A 22269-nucleotide genomic window follows, 5' to 3' on the forward strand; every position below is an offset into this window, starting at 1 on the left:
GGTCTTGCCTCTTTCTTGATTGTCGTCCATTAAGGCATTGATGATGATAGTTTTAATTATTTTGGAACATTCCTATTTCAGAAGGAAGAAGAGTCAGTCTTTACTGAACCCTTTTTTTCATCACAGACCAAATCAAAAGGATATAATTACTTCCATGCTGACCAACGTCATAATGGATTTTACTTTAGTTCCTACCATGAAACACTACACTGTAATTAACAGCCCAGAAACTGATGATATGAAAAACATGATTCATTGCTGTACAATCAAATCACTGTTTTATACTTCTGTCCCCACTTAACTTCATGGCAGTACCATAATCTCAAAATGAGCCATAATCTCCTTGATACAGACAGGTTGACCAGCAGTGATGCTGAAGAGCTCCAAGAAGTCAGGTTGGGGCTACTTCAGGTGCTGTTACGTGCAACCAGACCCACACAACTAAAGAAAGTTTTCAAATTCTCTTATTTCCCCAGTGAGAGCAGGACAAAGGAGACATGATCTTACTGTGTAAAGAAAGCCCTAGGGGTTGTTGCATGTGAAGAAGAACTTGGTCCCCACATGGCAAGGGTCTTATTAACACACAGTAGGATTCCCTGCCTTTCACTTACATGACACTGGACCCTAGTACTGAACGGGATTAAGTCTGAAATATGAAGGGATATTACCAAATAATGTGTCTTGAAAGTCTCAATTCCCTAACATCTGTCATCTTTCTGACTGTTACAGCTACACTGTATTTTTCCTATTTTCTTTCCTTTTTATTATTATATCCCCAAACACCTCCACTGTTTAGCCTCTGAATGCTAGCTATAATGTGTGTCTGCCACTGCTTTGAGACACTTGTTTAGAATTAGAGAACTGTGTGGCATCAAGGGACAAATGACCACTTGGCTCACTCCATGTACTAAGGTGGGATAAATGCCCCAGATATTGGGTTTTTCTCTTACTTTGATGGCATCTAAACCAAAAGAGACAAAACTGAGGAGCCCCAGGATATTCAGAGTTTTCAAGGCTCTTTGCTGTTTACAGTCCGGACCGTTCAGGGTGAGGAGCCTGACCATTCCCCTGCCGGGGTAGCTATTCCCACCCGACCCTCCTGGGTGTACGCCGTATCAGTTAAGCTCCTTTTGAGAGCATTGCATTCAGACCAATTAGGTCCTAATATTAACAGACTTTTGACCCGAAAAAAGGAAGCAATGTCATAGGCTTGATTTTTTTGAAAAGAATCAGAGGGATGTGTATGTGAGCAAAATTAGAGAGCGAGAGGTACAGATCACCTGGGAAATGAGCAGACCAAAGGGACACTCTCTGTAGCACATATGGGAAGTCCAAGAACAGTTACAGCAGTGGTAAGTTTTCCTGCTGGACTCCCAGGAACTAAGATGAGTTTGATAGTCCTTAATTACTGTGCAGAAACAGACCGTAAACGATTTTTCCCTACTCACCGCCACTTCCATTCCGTAACTCAAGCTATCTAAGCCAGCACAGTGCACCTTTTCTAGCCCTGGTAACACTATAAAGGCCATCATCCAGTATAGGTTTTCCAAGTAAATTGAGCACTTATCCAAATTCCCTGCAGAAGAGGGCCATCAGATCAAGTCACAGTAGGAGGTAGAGCTTTCCCCAGCTATTTGTGTTTCTGGAAGCACTCTACACACTTACATTCTGAAAACAGAGAGTATGACCTGTACAGACACAGCAGGATCAGGCACAGTTTTCACATCGCTACCCCATATCAGCCAAGGCAATTCCTATTGTCATGTATAGACACAAGATTAACTTTTTAGCTGCAGCACTAAGAAACAAAATGTGTTAATTCCCCTAAGTTTTTGTTCCTTACCTCACTTTTCACAAATTAATTATTTTATATTTTATCTGTATAAATATATTCAAACTCCAACTTCAATTACAAATCCTATTCTTGCAGGATATTTATAATTTAAATAATATAAATCCCTGAAATCATGTTCACTATAATCCCTCTGACAAGCCTAATTTGGAGCAGTGGAGAACAGAGTGTTATAATAGTGATATGAAGTCATTAGGCAGCAGAGGGACCTTTGCAGTGCAAGGTAATTGCAATGTTTACTAGAGCCGTCCTGCTGCAGAGAGGTGGATGGCTCAGAGCAGCTGCCAGGAACATGCAATTAAATGCACGCTGTTAATCTGACTTCAGTATGCTGGGGACAGCAGGCTTTCTATGTTGTTCACACAAACACACACCCCTTTAACACACCGGTACTCCACATGGAGCAGGATATGACAATAACGACCCGTATGTCTGGAAGACACTCATGTTTTTAACTACATGCATGTAAGAAGTCCCTTTGTAACAGATAGGGCTTGCCTCGGTATGTACAGGACATGGGGCTGGGAGTCACAAAACCTAAATTCCGAGTCTATCTTTGCCATATTACATCAATCCCCCTCATCTTTGAAACAGGGATAACGCTGCTCAGATCACGCAGTTCACAGCAGCCAGCTTTAGGCGTCACGACAGCCACTAGTCTCCATATGTTCCCTAGACACTCAGAGGAAAGCCAGACCCTCCCAGAGGATCATTCAGAGGAAGAGCCTGACTTGTAATTTACCCTTCAGGGTCCCTTTCTTGCAGCTACCAAGAGCTCAGGGGACCAGCACCCCAGCACAGAATGTCACAACTCAGGCAGTGCAAATAACCTCTGGTGAAACTAACTTCCTTTCTCACCTGTAGATGACAGAGGCTACTTAAACACACAGAGAAACAAACAAAAACCACAGTAATTAACACCATTTCTGCTGTGTCCAGAGTTAGAGATGCACTCGGGTAACTGCGAAACTCACCAGCAGCAGTATCTTTGAGCAATGCAGTTCATTCTTTGCACACAGCAGGCTGCATTTTGACATGCAATGCATCGGTTAGTATCAGCAACATGTTACCAGGGAAATGAGCAGGAGCTTTTCTGTAATTACCATCACTGAAGTGCTCCTTATATTTGCCAGTTAGTTCAAACATGTAAATCAACCTGTAAGAGTTCAGCACAATTTGAGACATACTTCCACTTTTAAATTTTGAGATGATTTTGCAGTTGCAATTACCACATGCTACAATCACATACAGCAAATCTATGGCAGACAAATGGAATTTTGATCATTCCAAGACATCATTAACCAGGACTACAGATAAACCTGTTGGCACATACACACGAGGAACAGCGCAGTTATTCCAAATTCTTTGTTGTTGTTCTAGAAAAAGTTAAGGATACTTGTTACAGACTGTCCAGGCCCTGATCTTCTGTCACACCGAATGAATGCAATACCTGTATTTCTAAATGTCTACACTTGAATTGTATCTAGGATTAAATAATTTTCATATATTTTTGTCCAAGTTTGTTTAATTGGCCTTTGCCTAAGCTCGTTGCATTGACATATTGCAAAAGGTCATGTCTAACCTGCTTTTGGGGAGAGTGGGGGGGAGTGGGGGTGGGAGGGCAGAGGAAGCCACAGAACAACACATGACCAAAAGCAAACAAAAAAACCCCTTGTTCTATATCTAACAGCAAAGGCATTTACCAGAGAAAATCCAGTTTCAGACCAGTTCAAATCTGAAGCAAGGTTTACTAATTCACACTGGAGTTTTACTCCCAGGCTGGAAATAGGAACAAGCATCAAACAGACAAAAAGTTTCCTGGCAGTGAGAGATGTTCTGTCGCCCATTCATTTTGTTCTGGGGAAAGTGTTACAAACCTGTTAGACAGCAAAGAACGAAAAGTTCATCAGGGCTAGTCTCTGGAGGACCAGACTTTGTAGGGACAGCCAAGCTTACAGCAAGGTTCAAGAAAAATGCTGTTATGCAGTGACAGTATTTTGTTCATAAAGAAAAAATGCTAAAGAAAATGCAATGCTAAAAGTGTTTTGATTAAGTGAATGGATGGCCTCAGACAGGTTTGCATTATAAACATTAATTGCACATTAGCTCAACTAATTAAAAAATAAATACTGTACACAGCAGGAAGCTCCTTCTTATAGAAAATTCTGCCTTGGGAAATGAGCCAGTGCTTTTTTAAAAAAACAAAAACACAGTCCCTGTAGTGTCAGTGAAATGCTTGTTTCAGCAAGGGAGACTCTGAAAACACCATCGAGCACATATTACTGCTCTGCCAACTGCGCAAAGCCAAAGTGGCAGCAAACACCAGGAAACACTTAATGAAAGGATCTCTTCATTCCCTCTTTACTGCCCAACTCAACTAAAAGCCTCAGATACCATGAGTGAAACAACATGAAAACACAAAATAATTCACTTCTGGAATTTGGCAGAGGGTTAAAGCACAGGCTTTGGGGAGCCAGCAGCAGGGGGAATGTTGCTCTTTTCCAGGCGCCTGCACTGCAAAAGTGCCGGAAAGGTCTGGGGCAAAAAAAAACAGCCTTGTGCAACTGCCTCACCTACTCACAACCACGCCAGTGCCAAAACTGCAAGGAGCTGCCTCAGAGCCATGGTGTAGCCAAACCCCCTTTCAGTTTGTTCCCAGACCCACACTGTGGCCAGCTTCAAGATATCTCCCCAACAGGGCCCAGCCCTATCACTGCAGTTTTACCAGCATACTCAGAACTTGCTTGGGGTCTTTTACAGCATGCTTTGTTGCAAAAGGGTGTTGGCATGCCCTTCGAGCTCCCTTTTAAGTGGTTTCCAAGGAACAGAGCAAGAATAGGAGATATTCAGGCTCTTACAGCTCAGCTGAGGATAAGACAGAAGGATTGTAATGTCCTAGTCTGATTTTGGGAGATGGTTGCGGTGGTGATGAGCACTGTTAGGTTGAAAGATTCAATAAAGAAGGAGGAAAGGAGAAAAAAAAAAGACCCCAAACCCACCAAAACCACCACACATTCCCTGCAGCACCTTACCAGAGAGAAGCCTACCTGGCAGGAGCCAGACTAGTACTCAGACTGCCTGAATCCCAGTCCAGTGCTCAAGAGACAGGATAATTTTGCATCTAACAAGCATTACTAATGGGATTTGCAGTTGCTGACAGAGGTATCTTCTTAGGAAACATGCACATGTAAGAATGAGAGATTAAAGATATTTTCAGACATAAATCTTAGCTTTTTATACCTGTGTACACTCAAAGTGTTTGCTTTCTGAAGTAGAGAAGCACAGACACATTCACCAGTGCAACACTAAGGAGTTAGTAGGATACTAGATAAAGATCAAGATGCCACATCAGTATGTGTGAAGAGTTGTACTGATATATCTGGGTTCACATCCAAGCTCTGCCATAGTCTAGCTACATAACCCCAGGCAAAGCAGCTCCTTTCTCTACTTCTCAGATCCAGGAAAAGTAATTTTTCTTCTTTTATCTGTTTTCCATTTAGCTCTTTGGGGAAACTGCTTTTGCAATCAGCCTTTGTGCAACACTGAACACATAAAAGATCCCGTCTTAGTTTAAACACTACTGTAATACAAATAATAAACAATCATCATCAAGTCATTAATTCACTTACCAGTCTCTTTCTCTCTCTATGCAAACACACTTTCTGAGTTGGAAGAGGTTTCTTTCAGCAGGGAGGTAAATTTGTACTCTCTTGTAAATAGAAAGATCATGTGCCGGTGTATTCATGATATTGATTAATAATAATAAAAATTTGATAAATTTCTTGACAAGCACCACAAATCTTCCCTGCAAGTCAAGCCACATCTTAACAGCCGGTTCTGTTCAGAGGACTCAGAGCAATTACAGAGTTGGCTTAGATGCCATTTAGGTTTCCCTGATAACCAAACACCGCAACCTAAACACACTAATTGCAGTATCGGTTCCATTGTGCATGTTATCAAATATATATGATCCTCCTCTCCTTGGGGATAGCTGTTGTGGACAGGGCACCTTGTAACACTGCAGTTGCATCCAGTGGAAGCTATTAGAGGAATTGTTTCTTGCGGTGAAGAGGATTCTGAGTATTCTGACTGAGAAAGGGTTCCTGAGATTATATTGGCTGCTAATGTTTTATTCTACTGCAATTTGAGGGGATTAGGGAAATCACATCCCCCATCAGAGACTTTATTTCTGGCAGGTGAGAATGTCATATTTACTTTGTGCTAAGCCTGAGGGAACATTTAAGAGCGCTGGTAGGGAACAAATGCATCCCCAGAAAGCCCAGGGTTTGTCCACATTGCCTGGTTAAGCCACACAAAGCAACTCCACTACACGCAGTCTTGGGATCTAGCACTTAACTTGACTGGCAGAGCAATATATCCTAATAAGACACAGGTAATCAGGAGAAAAAGGCATCCATGCTTAGCACTGCAACTTCAGTGGATTCATAAATCCACCACATAGCATGCTCCAAAGATAGCTGAATACACATGGGGGCTCTGATATGTGCAGCTAGTGCCAGGCTAAGAGCACAACCTATAAAAACAGGCAGAAACTTTTCTTAAACTGCCTCACTAATTTATACATCACTTACTAAGATACAAGCTTTCATTCTACTCTGCATTAGGGCTGGTATAAATATCACCTCATTATCCTTGTTACATCTCCAGTACAGCTACAGGTAAGCAATATACAGAGCATCATGAAGTTCAGCTCCCCTCCCCTTCACACTGGATCGAACACAGGCTCAGTGTTGTATTCCTGGCATAGTTTCGCCCTTCTTGGGTTTGTCTCCATGTCACTGCGCTTAAAGAAATACCTTTTTTTTATCTTGTTCTTTCCTTTTCATTCAAAGCCAAGCTCTACAAAATCCCTGCTGTTTTCCACAGTCACATGGACTCATACACAAAAAATAAATCACATAATGAGTAGAGAACAGAAAATGGCCACAATCTGCTTGCACAGCCCAGCTCCCATACACATGAAAGTCAGAAAAATTTATTGCTTCTTACACCACCTCCCCATACCCCTGCTGCAGCAGCTGCCCTGGCACAGGCGAGTATGGTATCATCCAGGCTCACAAAGCATGTCCTCAGTGTCCCAGCGGCACGACACAGAGTTAACGCTCTGAAAAGAAGCTCTAGATGTCCCACATACAATAGAGAGCTTCGAAATAAAAGCTTTTAGGATTTATGGATACCCTAACACTGTGGGTGTTGAAGACCTTCCACTTTCAGGAGACTGTTAAAGCAGTCTCTGTGCAGAGGAAGGAATGAAGCCAAACAATACACTATTTCTAGTATCCCTTTTGAACTTTCAGCTGGTTTAGCTAAATATCTGAGATCTAGTGCCATACTGGTTTTATGCTAGGCATGGGAGACATGGCAGGGGGGGAGCAGAGCTACTTTCTCCCAAGGAGAACCTGGTCTTGTTAGTGATTATTTTTCTATTCCAGTTCCATCCTTAACAAATTCAGAAGAAACTTGCATCTCAAGTGAATTCCTGTAATTAGATTTCAAGAACTGGCTAGTACTTAGGTTTCATTTACAAGTATTTTAAAGCACAGAGAAGACTAGCAGCATTATCTTTGTTACTGCTTTAGGGGGAGTTTTTTCATAAGTTTTGAAGAGGAAGAAAGCCCCCAAAAGGGTACAGCTGGTAGATAAACTAACAAAACACTGCACCGTAGCTCATTGCATGCGGGTGCACAAGATGAAGGCAGAGGCATTCTCTGCCATAGCCTTTTCTGCAACTAGAGGTGGATATCTGGAAGGTTGAGAAGCTGCAGACTGAAAGTGCTTAAGCCCACACTATAAGGAAAGGACAAGGTTAAACTCTGGGAGAAGAACACAGTAAGTAATTCTTCACCAGACCATATCAGCTATTTGCACCCACGTCCTACACCTTTCCCTGGGTTCCTCCCAACCTCCTGTTCCAACTCCCTGCTGTCAACTCTTCACTCTGCCACCAGAAGCTTATTTTCCTGAGCAACTGCAGAATTTAGTGGGGCTCAAACATATTGCCCCATATGCATCACAGTCATCCCATCTTTCTCCAGTTCTACTGACCTGATTTGTTTAGACTCTGAGAAGAGCAGACAAAGCAAACAGCAGTGGGAAAAAAACTGATTTGTCTCATGGCATATCTGCCTGTGCAATTTGGAGGAGAAAACAGAAAAGCAAAGAGACAAGGGAAGAACTGTTCTACTTCATTCCTACGCACGTTTCCAGATTGCTCACTCACTGTTTCCTCTACTGCCATCCACCTTGTGCTTGAATTTATTCCCTTTGCTTCCATCAGTTTATTTCACGCTCGTGCCCAGTTTTGCTCAGTTCCCACCCGATGCTCCCAGGAGATTTCAGACCCCAAGCTCAGACTGCGCAGATTAAAGATGACTCTTGTGAGACACTGAGGCTTGGCCCCATCCCACTCTTCTGGAGGAAGAAGCAAAACAAGCGCCTGACTGAATCAAAAATAAAGCAAAATTGAATAGAACCGGGGACTATGGCCCGCTCACAGCTAACTGGGGCAGCCTGTGCTAAGATAGTAATACCCCTCCTAGCCCTTCATTCATGCTATTCTCTGTCAAGGGAAAGAGAGCTATTTTGTATTTAATATCAGTTATTTAAAAATGATTACCATCCATAAATGTGCACTTCCCAAAGACAAATAATGCTAACACTGCTGAAAGAGCACTGATTCCATAAAATGATCAGAAGGGAGTGCTTCATTATTTCCCGAGGAAAGAAAAAATATATGGTAATACCAGAGATTTTGATTACATAAGATCATTTTTAAGAATAAAAGCCTTCATGTCAATTCTAGGTCTTCCTTCTTTCACAGCCTGATCCATATTCTTCAGCCAGTTTGTTACAGCTTCTCATAAATCCCATTTGAAATTTAATGCAAACTACCCTTTTTATTAAGCATTTGAATTCCAATGGGGGTTCTGTATTCTCCAAGGCAAGCATATGCATGAGCCGTATTGTGTGTGTCCTGGGTGCTTATAATTACTTTAACACATACTAAAGTGATAAGAATAGCACTAATTCTAGTCTAAGATTTGACCCCAAGTTACTATTTTCCTATGCAAACCTTCATGTCACTGTGTACATTGATGTTGAGTTTGCTTCTTTTGAATAAAACATGGTAACTGTCAAGAAGTATGTTTTAAAGTGCAGAGAAGCCTAATTATTGGGGGGGGGAGAATGTTTTTGACGATAAGCATGCATTAGTGTGCCACCTTGGTCCACACAGCAATGCTGCAGGATTCAGTCTGCATCTAATCACAGAGAGAATTGGTCAGAGGTGCACACAGCTGTTGACTACAGTTTCTTTCAGATAGGCAGAAGTACTGCTCTGCAAAGGAAAATACACAGCCTCTGTAGAGTTAGATTTCTCCATTCTTAGAGCAACTTAATTAAAAATCTCCAAGTATGTAAAGAAACAAGAGTCTCATTGTTTCAGGATCAGCACAGGAATTCATCGGGGATGGCCAACTAATAGCACAAAGGAGACAAGATCCAGTTTGCAGGGAAGCGTTATCTGATTTCTGGAAAGTATCAGCAGTCAGGAGGTCAGCAATATTTCATTGAGAGGGGCAGAGGTCGTGAGGTGTGTGTGTGTTTTGGGAAATGTGCAGGGGCTAGTGTAGCGAGTTTCTTAGGTTTTGCACTGTGTCATGCAAATGTAACTAAGTCTATGATTTGAACATATGGCTGAAAATAAAAATGGCCTTAGAGTAAAAACATGTCAGGTCAGTCCCTTTTCAGGTAATTAAAGAAAAGATGCCCTCCCACCCCCAAAAAGGGGACCAAATCACAGTACAAATCAGTATGGGCCGCTCCTTGAACACCAGTTTTTAAAGTACAAAGAGAAGAGAAAAAAAGAAAAAAGACTCCAATCTGTGATTTATGCAGAGAGAACTCATGCTGCCAGAGTTAAATTGTCCTTGCAATTGCAAAGAAACTATGGATGACAAAATCTTAACTCAGAAAAGATGCATCCAACACAGGTAATTCTATATTAGAGCTCTTCTGTGTGATAAGGAGTAAATTGATCACAAAAAAAAGGTATTATCCAAAGAAGTAGTGATCATGATTTGATTGCATTTTTCAAGTGAAAACAGAAGACTTTTTACTTTGCCAAACTACTCATATACATGCTTCCTGCTAAAAAGAATTGATTTTATGAAGCAGGGGGAGGACAGCAGGGAGTAAAAGAGCCAAACCAGTTGGGAGAAAGAATTTTAGATGAAAAATGTTACAATAATTAGGAACAGCTTAAGAACATTTTTCTGGATGTCCAGAAAAAACACGGTTTGAGTCAAAGAAAGCGGTAGCTGCTAAAAAACAAAACAAAACAAAAAAACAAACCACAAAAAAACCCACACCAACCAAGTTGGCTTCGGGGAAGTGGAAGCAGGTACAAGACATACATATAACAAATGCCAGAAAGGCAAAGTTCTTAGTTTTACTACAAAACAGAATACAGAATTTGCCAAAAATGTACAGGAAACCCACAGATTTCTCCTTTTGTCCAGCTTAAATTTTCAGATTTAACAGGAATAAAAAGGAACTGTAAAGGGATTCTCTTCATACGCAGACTGAAGAGTCAAACAGTCATAAATAACAGAGAAAAGGAAAATGTTTTCAGTAAACACATTGTCTCTATATAAAGTTGGACAATACAGTCATATCTGATGATAATGATGATGAATAACGTATTTCAACAGTAGACAAGAAAAGCTTTAAGCAAAAGCTAATATACTAGAAGGAGGTATTTTAAGATATTAAGGTATTAAGCAAAACTAAAAGAACACCTACATACAAGAGTTTTAAAATACGTGGTCAAAATGTGGGAGAGAACCTTTTGTACAGACTATTCAGTAAAAGCTTTAGAGCACCATAGCACTTCCAGAGGGTTGATGAAGGCTAAAGCTGCTCTAATATTTAAAATTTAGAATCAGGGAGGCAGATCCCAGGCACATCAGCCTGCCAGTACTGCAACGGATAGAGGAAGCAGTATTAGGAATAGCTTGAAAAAGATTTTCACCAATAATAGCGTATTTAACGCGAGTGGGTTTATGGAAAACCAAGCTCAAAATAACCACCTTTCTACGCTTGGCTGATGCAGACAATAGTGCTTATGTAGTATCCACAATCTGCTGTCAAGCTTTCACCTTATGTGAAGTTTGAATAAAATAATAGAAAATATGTTAGTCAGCGTGGGTCGTGTTAAATGGTTAAAAGCCCAGCTACTTAGTAGTCTGAAAGTAAGCAGAAAACTACCTTCAAATAATTGCTTTTCTGCTGGTGCTGTCCAATAGCTGTTTTTTCCTCTGCTATTAAATATTATCAGTCACATTAATGAAACCTTTGTGTCTAAATGTTATTAGAATGATTTTTACAAAAAAATAACAGAGTAGTAAGAGGAAAAGGAGGAATTCCATAATAGGGAGCTTTCTGAACTGCCTGGTAAATTGAGCACAAACAACATGCTATTTCAACGAGAACATATTTAAGTTTGCACACAGAGTAAGGAGAAAAAGTCTGCACTGACAGAGGAAAGTGTCTTCTAGGAGGATTTGCCCTGTAGAGGTTACGGTGCAATATGACTGCCCCCAGTGCAACATTGACCAAAAACACTGATGTGTTCTTTGGAGGTAAAAAATGCAAGATCTGGGAGGAGTAGAGAAGTTATATCACCTCTGTGTCTGGCACTGCCATAACTACCCCCAGAATACGTTTTTTCTGGTTTTGGTATCCACAGATCAAGAAATGTGTGTCTGGAGAAATTCAGAGAAGAGCTATCAGATTTTAGAAGGTAAGAATATGGGCTTAACAGAAAAAACCAAAAACTCAGTGAGCCCTAAAAATATGTTCTTGTGTTATTATTTACCAATGTGCTTGCTGGGTGTGTTATCAAAAATGGGATGAGGCTACATACACACCCAAAGTAGCAAAAATGCTTTAAAACATAACTCTTAGTGGGGAACTATTCTATCATTCATTAAATGCACAAGCATAGTATTGTTACAACTGCTAGCCATAACAGAAGTCACATACACATTCATCGCTGTACGCTTATAAGTGTAAGCCATTTTATGAGTTGTTTCTGTCTACAGGAATGCTGGATAAAGATAGGAAGACTATTGGTGACCACTCTTTATGAATAGAGTATTACAGGAATCTTTGAATTAGTGCCTTCATACACATACAGTGTATTAAATCACTGTAGTAACAGTATAATGCTTGAAGGAAATAGAAACATGAGTACTTCCAACATTAAAAAAAAATTCCTGAAATCGATGTTATTTAGTGTTTGCTAAAGAAGTTCATTGCTGAGATAAGAGATTTTTACAATGAAATGTTCCCATTTATGCATACCATCCTACAGAAATTGCCAAGAAAACATCTAACCTATGATATGAATATCAAATTCCCATATCAAAATAAAGTCATTTATTTCAACAGCAGGTATAACGCAGTCTTTCACAACAACTCATTTTGTAAGGAAAACCTTCGTAAGGGCAAAAACTTTCTAAACTGATTTGCACCATGATAAAACTGAGCTGCACCATAGATCACAAGTGAACACAAAACAACCCCCTCCTGCTAACTCAGTAATTAAATGCATTGCTGAGAATAACTCAAATCTTTCTGCTTTGATTTGTGAGTGTAACAATAGCAGCCCTAGAACTATCTGTCATTGTTAGAAAAAGGTTTCTTTGAAAGTTTACATTACCAAGGGAAGGCTTTCTAGGTATATTTATAAGCAGGATAATTTGATTTTCTAGGAAACCTCCCCTTGCTATTAGCCCATTGTTGATTCTCCATCAAAGATGTGTTATGAAACCAAAAGACTTCTCACATGACCTAAACACAGTTTATTTCCTCTCTAATTCAGCAAATATTAATATATTCCTGGTACAGCCAGCTGCCTGATTTGGCAAGGTTTGTCTGTTCCTGCTTTCAAAACTAAATATAGAGTCATGAGGAATCACCGGACTAACACCAAAGAGAATGTCCTTCTGCTCTCCCTACCTTGAACAACATTCTCCCCTTTTCTTTATACTTCTTCCTCTAAAAATGGCTTTATGAACAGTTGCTGTGAGACCTTCCAATGAGAAAGCACAAGCACAGTAAATAGTGGGGACCCAGGCAGAAAATTAATAGCCTTTCTCATCTTCTTTCTCTATTTACCACTGAGTTTCCACACTTCCTTTCATATCTGAGCTGGATAAATGCATGAATAGAAGATTTGAGCTTTTCTTGCTTGCTTATCAAAGTTTTTTGAAATTAGCACTTTTCATACTGAAGAGTTCTGGAGAACCTGATAACCTGAGCAGCCACTGTCATGATTTCAGAGCAAGAGGCCAACTGGTGATCTCCAAGCCTGTACAGGTCTAGTTGTCTCAGAGCCTATGTTTGGTGTATGGGCGAGTAATATCTTTCTTACATTGCCCACACAATTGAGAAACTATTAACATACAGCCATTTTTCCTGCCTGTATCTATAGTTTGAGAACTAGATGTTTGATGGGATCTGCAGTCTATAACTACTATTCTTCTGTAACTATAAGCTTCATTTATGATACCTTCTCATTTACAGTTGCAAATTGCATTTACACAGTAGGTGTCTCTGTTTTCATGGCATAGCGCAGTTTGAATAACAGTATAAAGGAGGAGATAACTGTTAAGGTACAATTAATCTGCCTTTGTTCTATTGGAATAGTCGATAAAGTTTGTTTTCTCACCATTATAGTTTTACTGGTCAAGGCATGCTCTCTTAATGTGAGACACCTCTACATAAAAGATTTCAGTCTGTTTTACTCCTTTGTTCATGTTTCAGGCGCCAAAATAAATATGAATATAGGTCTCTCAAACATTAACTTCATCTGCCAGGGCCCAGGTAAGATTGATACTTGGATCTTCAGGTATGACAAAGCAACCATTCCCAGCAACCTCTGCTTTTAACAATAACACTTCCAAAAATTACACTATAAAAATGAAGCAGCTCTGATCAGAGCATAGACTTGTTGGTACATCTGAGGAATAAACATAAAACCAACCCCAAATTAAAGGAGGTCATGCCAATAGATCCAATTCCATTAATTTAGAACTGTACCAATCTTCTGCGTATTTGACCAATACCTCGGATTGCATCAACTTAAGAACTCATCTTCTAGAAAAAAACTCATGCAGCTCCCCAGGTGGAGTTAACTCAGTTTTGCAACTAAAACTGTATCCAGAAAATCTGATGCTAATGGAAATATTCCACCATTCACTGGAGACCCTCACCTCCCCTCCTCTCAAAGCTGCCATTTTTCCATCATTGCTAAATACTACCTGTCAAGAAAGAGTTGCATTTGATTGAGATGCGGAGGCATCAATAAAATAATTGCTGATGTCAGATAGCATTCTTTGCTTAGTGTTCATTCCCCTGTATGACTTAATTAACAATGCCTACACATCAGAATAAATCAGCTCTTTTTTTATTTACCTGATGTCTTCAGTCAACTTCATGACTGTGACATGAGTGTTTCTTTATTATTTCTTCCAGAGGATTAGTCAGGTGAGAGGCATGGACTCAGTTTGAGACTGAGGCCCCAAAATCCCTGCTGATATGACAGAGGAATGGAGAAGCAGATGGTGTTTGAGCCAGTCAATTTTTGGAGATGAATATATTCAGAGATACGGTTTATGTGACAAAGGAATTAGAAAACAACTTATTAAAAGTGCCACAGCACAGAGGAAGACAACAAAACCTAGCAAATTAGATGATATAACAACACCAGGGGCGTACAAAGAAGAATCAAGACTGATATATGAACTGTTTTCTTAGGACAAATTGTTGCATAAATGTGTACTTTTAAAATTACAGTTAGAAGAACTGAATAAAACTTTCCTCCAGCATAACTTTCACTTACAGCAGCTGGAGACATCTGAGACAGAAAGCAGGGCAAAAAAGAAGCCACACTTCCATACTCATGTTTCCACCAGAATGAGAACAGCAGATTTTCCTCTGCAAAACACTTCAGGGGTCAGACAATAATCTCACTTATGCCCATGCAAACTCAAAATTACTCCTCTGATGCTAACAAAATCATTCTAAATATGTACTTCTGTACACAAGATCAACTGCTGGGACTATGCTACCTTTACCCAGTAAAAACATTTATGCAAATAGCTGATAGTGCCAAGCAAAGCATTTTTCCAGTCTCCTTGCACATAGTGTAAACACAAGCTAGGAAAGTTACCGTGAGATTTTCTACTCAATTTCTCATTTCAAAATGCAGCTTAAACCAGAGGCTCTAGACAACAGAATAATCAAAACGCAACTAATTGCTTAAGCAGAGCATTTCATAAGGTACTATAGAATGAAGTCCTTGTGCCAGTAAAAGACACAGGTAGGAACTGTTACAAGACAAAGACATTATTCCTCAGGCCCAAGCCAGACAGTATTAATAATGAGTCACAGCAGGATTTCTTATTATTTACAAGAAAATGGAAGTGGTGCCATCATTTCTCAATGGTAAATAAAGCCTGTGGAAGCAGAAAGGCAAGTTTCAAATTAGATTCAGTGTTAAGCAGTATTAGTACTGCATAGACATCATCTGAACAGTTGATTAGCGAAAGCTACATTTGAAAAATAAATATTACAGTTCTGAAGGACAAAAAGGCCCTTACCTTGTCTCATCCATACTTTCATCCTTATGTTGAAAAGGACCAAGGTTTATGCCATAGAGATCATACAGGTATCTTACCAATAAGCCTGAGTTCAAGGATCTCTGTGCAGCTTCAAAAACACACCGAGAACCATCCTTACCTACTCCCTTCATACCCCTCAGAAGCAGAGATTGTTCAGAACACTTAGGTCCTCCCTGAGGATCTGCCCATGTTTTTCACATTTGTGCCATGACTGTCAGTGATTCAGAGGACTGAAAACCAATTTTTTTTCACCCATTTGATTTCCTCCACTTGCCACTGAAATCTCTTACATTCTAGGGTAAACCAAGAGAAGGTGAGATTTTTCTCATCTACCGAATCTTCTTACAATGTTGGTCTCTAAATAAACTAGGAAAAAGCCTCCCTCTTTGAAGGTCCAGTTCAAATCCAGGAATGAAATCCTCTGGCCCCATAGAAGTGGATAGGGAGAATTTTTACTGGAGACATGCTAATTTCCAAGCAACAAAGTCCTCCTAAAAATATCTCATGGGCGGGTTGTTAGAGTCTAATTTGGGTCTGTGACTAACATGCATAACTTATAGTCACTTCTCTCATGCTTCACAGGCTTCCAAGTCTATACATCATACAGCGCAACAGTAAAGCCTAAATAACTCTCTACAGGTTCATTTATCTTCTTTAGAAAGCCTAGACACCTGGCTGCACCATGTCAGTGTTCATTTTATTAAAAAAAAAAAAAAAGAAAGAAAAAAAAAAAGAAGTGCTGAGGTTTATTCCTCATGGTAATGTTCAAAGGTGGCAAAATGAACTTCTTAAGTGTTTATAACAGCTCTATTGTGACAGATACACTGCAAGTCTCTTCCTTTTGTCTCGAGGGCTGCACTCCACTCACATTTGTCAGGAAAACCTCTGATGCAATGACACCCTCATCCATTTTATAACAGGTAATATTGGTCACTGAAGCATTCACGCTGGCTTTTTGTGAAACTCCTACAGCCTGCTGCTTATCTTCCTGCAGCTGAAGGAATTCAGGAGAAACTTCCCAGGCTTCAGTGAAATTATATCAATCCAAGAGAAATCAAAATCAGAACTGTGGCCTCATCATGCCACTTACAATTTATGCTATCCAACAGGCTCATTAAACATCTGTGAGATTATGGCCTATTAAAGTTAATGAAAAATGCTTCAGATTTCCAACAGATTTTTGGTCTCAATTTACTGCTTCTCTGCAGAACAATTCCTTTATTCTGGTCAGAGGAGCTACGGCCTTTGACTTGGAAATCCCAGTCCTGGTCTATATGAGTTAACCCTCCAGGCAAGCTTGCCAAAGCCAATTAGGTTATGGCATCAAAGTACATTTTAAGCATAACTATTTAAGCAGATTATAGGTCTGTTGCTTGCTATAACTAAAAGTTTTACTTTTGGAACTAACATTAATTCAAACCCCATACTCTCCCTCTTTTGCAGTTTTAAAGGAAGCCTGAGGGTAGTGCTTTTACTTATTATGACAGGCAGAGTTCTCAGCATCTGTTTAAACAAAACAGAACAAAGGGATTATCTGTTGCCATGCAACCAATAAAAATGATACATTTTTAATAGCTGAGACCAGAAAAAGCAGCTGCCGTACTGGCTCAGAAATTTTCAAAAGAAAAAGGTTAATGCCTTAAGTCAAGTTAAACCACTTTTCAATAGAGGGGAGGGGAACAAATCTTTTACGACCATTATAATATAAACTCAGCATGGGTGGAAAGAGCACTGCTTTCCGCAAATTCTCCCAGTAAGTACAAGAATTATTGTTCTTGCAAAAATGGGCTGGATTTTCCCTCCCTGACCTTGCTGTGTTTGTTTTGCTGTTTCTTTCCATATCATCAAAACACTTGACCTTTCAATCTGTGGGATGGAAACTAAAGTGCACTATAGGACAGTCCAGGCCACCTCCTGATCTCAACACCTGGAGGTCTTCAGAGAGTAGCTAGATTTTCATATATGCTAGTTCACTCGGGCATACCTAGATAGAACAGAGAAAATTAGAAAAAGATCTGGAGCAGGATCAAAGGAGTCACTTGCTTCCTTTTCAGGAATTAATCTGATTATATAGCCCGGGCACAGTGTCTAGAAAACTCTTAAAGGAACAATTTTAAACAAGATGGCACTTGGTGTAGATTGTAGAACTTTACTGATGCCTGTAGAGCAATGCCAGTTCATAGAGAGGGGATTTGGGTTGTCTGAATATAGGCAATGCTCTACGGCAGTTAATGGTCGAGGTCTGCAAGACCAAAAGACACAGATAATGGGAAGATTTAAAATTAACATGCTCTCATATCTCTAAATGCCTTTCAAGTCTCAGCCATAGTTACCTATCCTAGGAGCTCAATAGTGATTTAACAACAAAAAAAATTTTAAAAATAAAAAGCAGCACCTTTTTGACTATTACCCCGTTCAGAAAATCAGAAAAAACCTTGAAGGAACCCATTTTTATAAGATGAAACTGGTTCCAGGAGAAAGAAAAAAGAAGTTTTGAAGCCCTGGCTGCCAAAATTATTCTTCAGAGAACTTCAGCAGAGGTTTGAAGTGTCTGGAAAATTAGGCTGTTTAGAAAAGTACAAGATGTCATACTGATGTTTTGCTACTCTACATTATCTGTAAGAGCTAAATTGCTGTCCCATCCAAGGCTGCTGCCAGTGACAAGGATCTGACCCCACCTCACACGATGGTCTCATGCTGTATACATTTAAGCCATCTGGGGAATACTCCAAGGAAAAAGAAAGTTTCATCACCCTTCTGATTTCTGAAAGCAGCTACCTTCAAGGATTTCACAGATATATTTCTACCTTTTAATGAATAATTTCAGATGACAGTCTTGACCTTAGCAGTGTACAAGGTCACGGAACAAACCAGTGAATGAAGACCAACTCTTTTCTTCCAAAAGCATTCCAACCCCTAATCAGCAGGTCTGGTTTTGCATTCATAATCTCTTCCCTGGTCTCAGTTAAAGCTGAATGGAGCTAGCAGGAGCTTTGTTTTAAGGTTAGTTTCCTTTGGATCAAAATCCATACTGGCTAGCTTTGAACACCTTTTCTTCAGACATCTAGCTCAGGTAGCATCACTTAGGAAAAGCCTGGACACGTTGCAAAGCCGCCTTTTGGTTTTTATGACACCAGAAAATGCTTGTCTGGAGTTGAAGCCAAATAGCTTTAAGGGTAAGCCACCTTGGCATGTTTTTATATTCAGTGATATGAAAGTTTTGTTTAGAAGCAGTTAACGACGTAACAATAGAGGCTTACATCTCTGCTGCTGTTTTCCAGTTGTTAACCATGCCCCTTAGTGTGAGAGTGATGGATCAAGACAACATGAAATAGTCTTTGCCATGTGAAATAAAGACTGACATGGCACAAAGTATTTAGATCTCAATATGTAATGATATTGATTACAATCAAGCAAATAAATAAGGTCTATTTCTTCTTTTATTGTTTGTGTCATATTAAAGAAGTGACTTGTTCTTATGAAGATGATTTTTTTTTCCCAGATTGGTAATCACCACCACCAAGCACATTTTGGCAGCTATGGAAATCATGACACAATTAGGAAGTATTGAAGGAACAAATGATTTCTCATTAATACATAATAATCATTATTAATACAAATGCTATTTAAAGTTAATTTAGAAGAATGGCTACATTAAGGTAACAGTGTTGCTCCAGTCAAAGGGCACAAACATTCTCCACTGAACCTCTTCTGAGTTATTAAGTTGCTCTCCACCTTTGGTGAAACTTCTGCAGGGTTGGGATTTCAATTTTTCCCCCGCAACTTACTGAATTTAATAAAACTAAGAGAACAGCAGGGAATAAAGAGAAGCATCCTTGTGATTACTTGTTCTGGCACATTGATAGCTAGAAATGAAGTGAAAGAAAAGAGCTCAATTTGAATATTCTGGACATTGGTCCAAGCTCACAAGAAGCAAACTCACAGACAAAAAAAGATCTTTGTCAGGAGGGTCATTCTTCCACATAAAATGTGAATTAACAATAGCTGTTACTGGTTCTAGCAGTTAGCTTCGTTCTGATGTGACAGACCTCACTGACTGCAGGGTAGAGGTCAACACTGACCATCAACAGAACAGGAACGCAAAAAACAGTAGGAGCAGTAGGATCTAGGCAACACACTTTAAAGAAAAAATTGAAAACTGTTTAAAGTTGACAGACAAAAATTTCACCTTCTAATTGTCAGCGATTGCTACAAATTGTAATAAGCAATTCAAAGAATATAATCATAGCTTAGCTAAAATCCATGTGAATCTTGATGTTGGCAAAAACAGGGCTACAAGACACTATGCACGGCTTTGGCCACATGAACAGCGACTTCCCAAACCATAGCACCATTGACCTTAAAGGGCACAATCTAAAGGACACTGGATTTAGAGAAATCTTCCCATTTATTTCTGCATACTTCAGGCCCTAAAGGGAGCTTGCATTTATCCTCTTCTGTTTTGCACAGGCAGCTGAAAAGGATCTGTTTGGTGCAGATCATTCCACTTAGAGTTTATCATGCTGGCTGTACTAGTATGCCTTAAAGAGCAACAAAACAAATAGGTATTCCATGAATATAGTGGTAGTTGGTTTGTTTTGCCCTTTCTCAAAAAACCCTCTTGAATATATTCAATAAATTTTTCTATGCAATTTTGAAATTTCATGCAACTTTGTAGAATTTGTTAAACATTCTTTAATTAATTCTAAATGTACTTTTCTCATCAACAGACAGGCAATTAGTCCCCTCTGGGGCTGGGGGGAGGAAATCATTCTCTTTATTTGATCTTAGTGTCTACTCATAGTCATCAGGATCATCGTAACAGTCACAGCATTGCACCAGAGCAGAATTAATCCCTGTGTTTGTAGATTGATAAGATTTCAGGTTAAGCAGCCATTCAGGTGAAAATAGCGCAAATGTTTTAGTTTGAACACCTGCCTCTTTGGAGGCTTTTCAAACCCTTCCTTCAATTTAGTAGTGGATAATTCCTGCCAAAGCTTGAAACACTGTCTCCTGGCAGACTCTGAGCTTTCTGGCCTACACACCACTGAGGTGCAGCACTGACTGAAGACCAATCAAGTTATGCACTGTGGTTTTAGAGGCTTGTGAATTTAAATGAGCAAACTGTGCTTTAGAGCTGTGTGTACATTTCTGCTCTGCAAACTTGCTGCTCTGGGGGCACAAGGAGCTTGCAGCAAATACACCAGAGAATTTGGTGCTAAAATTAGTTTGCATTGTAACAAATCACTTTAGTCTTTTCTTGTGGAAAATTGCTGTATGCTTAGTATGTTTAGAGAAGGGATTTTCAATCTTTTGATTTATGGACCCTAAAAAAAATGTTCCAGTGAGAGCCTGGAACATTCACATCTGTAGACTCTGCATATAAACTTGCTTTTCCTGAATGCCCTAGAAGCAATAGAGCAAACCTAGAAGGTCCATAGATCACAGGTCAAAATGACTTGCTTAAAGCAAAAAGGTAAAGGAGTAAATTATCTGTGATCAGCCTTTTTTTTCCCCCCCTCTTCCACACTCACCCACCAGAGTTAATGTTACAGAAAACAGGACTTCTGTACCTCTGCAAATTATTGACATCTCAGTTGCCATCCAGACCAAACATAAAACAAAATATTTAGGTTTGCATGGCTCAAATATTTTCTCAAATAAAAAATTTTAACGTAAACAAAGCGCTGACAGAGCATAACCAGTGAGGTTGTTCTGTGTCACCCAGTTCTTAGTAGCCAAAACATTAACCTGGGAAGCAGATGGATATCCCTATTTTGCTGAGACCACCTGGGCCTTGGCACCAGAGACGTGAGGATTCATCACAACAAACTATCCCATTTCCCAGCTAAGCAACCTAAGTTCCTGATTAGAAACTCACCGCCCTCTGCTCTCCAGATCAGTAATACTCAATTGCTTTATACAAAGGAGAATAGTCTCATCATTTGGGAAAAGAGCTATGTCAACGTCCCTCTCTCCTCCTCGCTTAGCTATCCCACAGGATGATGGCAAAGCCATCTACCTGCAGAAGGAAATTATATGGGTTCAGCCTTCTTCAAGCTGAGGAAAGGTACTTACAGACTACTACAGTGTTTAAAGTCTAAAACATTTATTGTTTTCCCATTGTGAGGTGTTTCTCTTCTGAATGTTTACAACTTCAAGTCAAAAAGTCCAAGATGTTGACCAAAAACTGCTGTTCAGCTTTATTTCCAGTTCTCTCTCACAGAGCTCTCTCAATGCCGTTACAAACTTTTTAGTCCCCAATACACGTTTGTGTTTTAAGTATCACATTTACTGAAGTGATCTCAGAGTCCTCTATATAAAGTGGTATGTATGTGAAACAAGCTCATCTGATATGCAAAACCAGGGGATTTATAAGAATAATTTTTAAAAGTCTCCTTTTCCCTTTCTAGATCACGTGAGCTTTGCTTTAACAAATGCTATTCCCCTGTTTCAGGTTAATCACTGCAAAGTGCCAGAAATTCACTGCGTCAATTACTATAGTTTGAGGTTAGCAAGAATTGCTATGACCAAGAACACTGACCGACCCGTTTTATGACAACTACTAAAATCTCATGCTGGGATACTGCCGAGGCAACTTTTTTGACCAACAAAAATAACTTGATTCAGGAAAATAACGCTGATCATGACAATGCTCTGAAGCTGAAATCAGAAGTAATTAAGGACATACTTCATGCATATGCTTAG

Source organism: Phalacrocorax aristotelis, chromosome 10, assembly GCF_949628215.1.
Source record: "Phalacrocorax aristotelis chromosome 10, bGulAri2.1, whole genome shotgun sequence".
NCBI classification, from domain to species: Eukaryota; Metazoa; Chordata; class Aves; order Suliformes; family Phalacrocoracidae; genus Phalacrocorax; species Phalacrocorax aristotelis.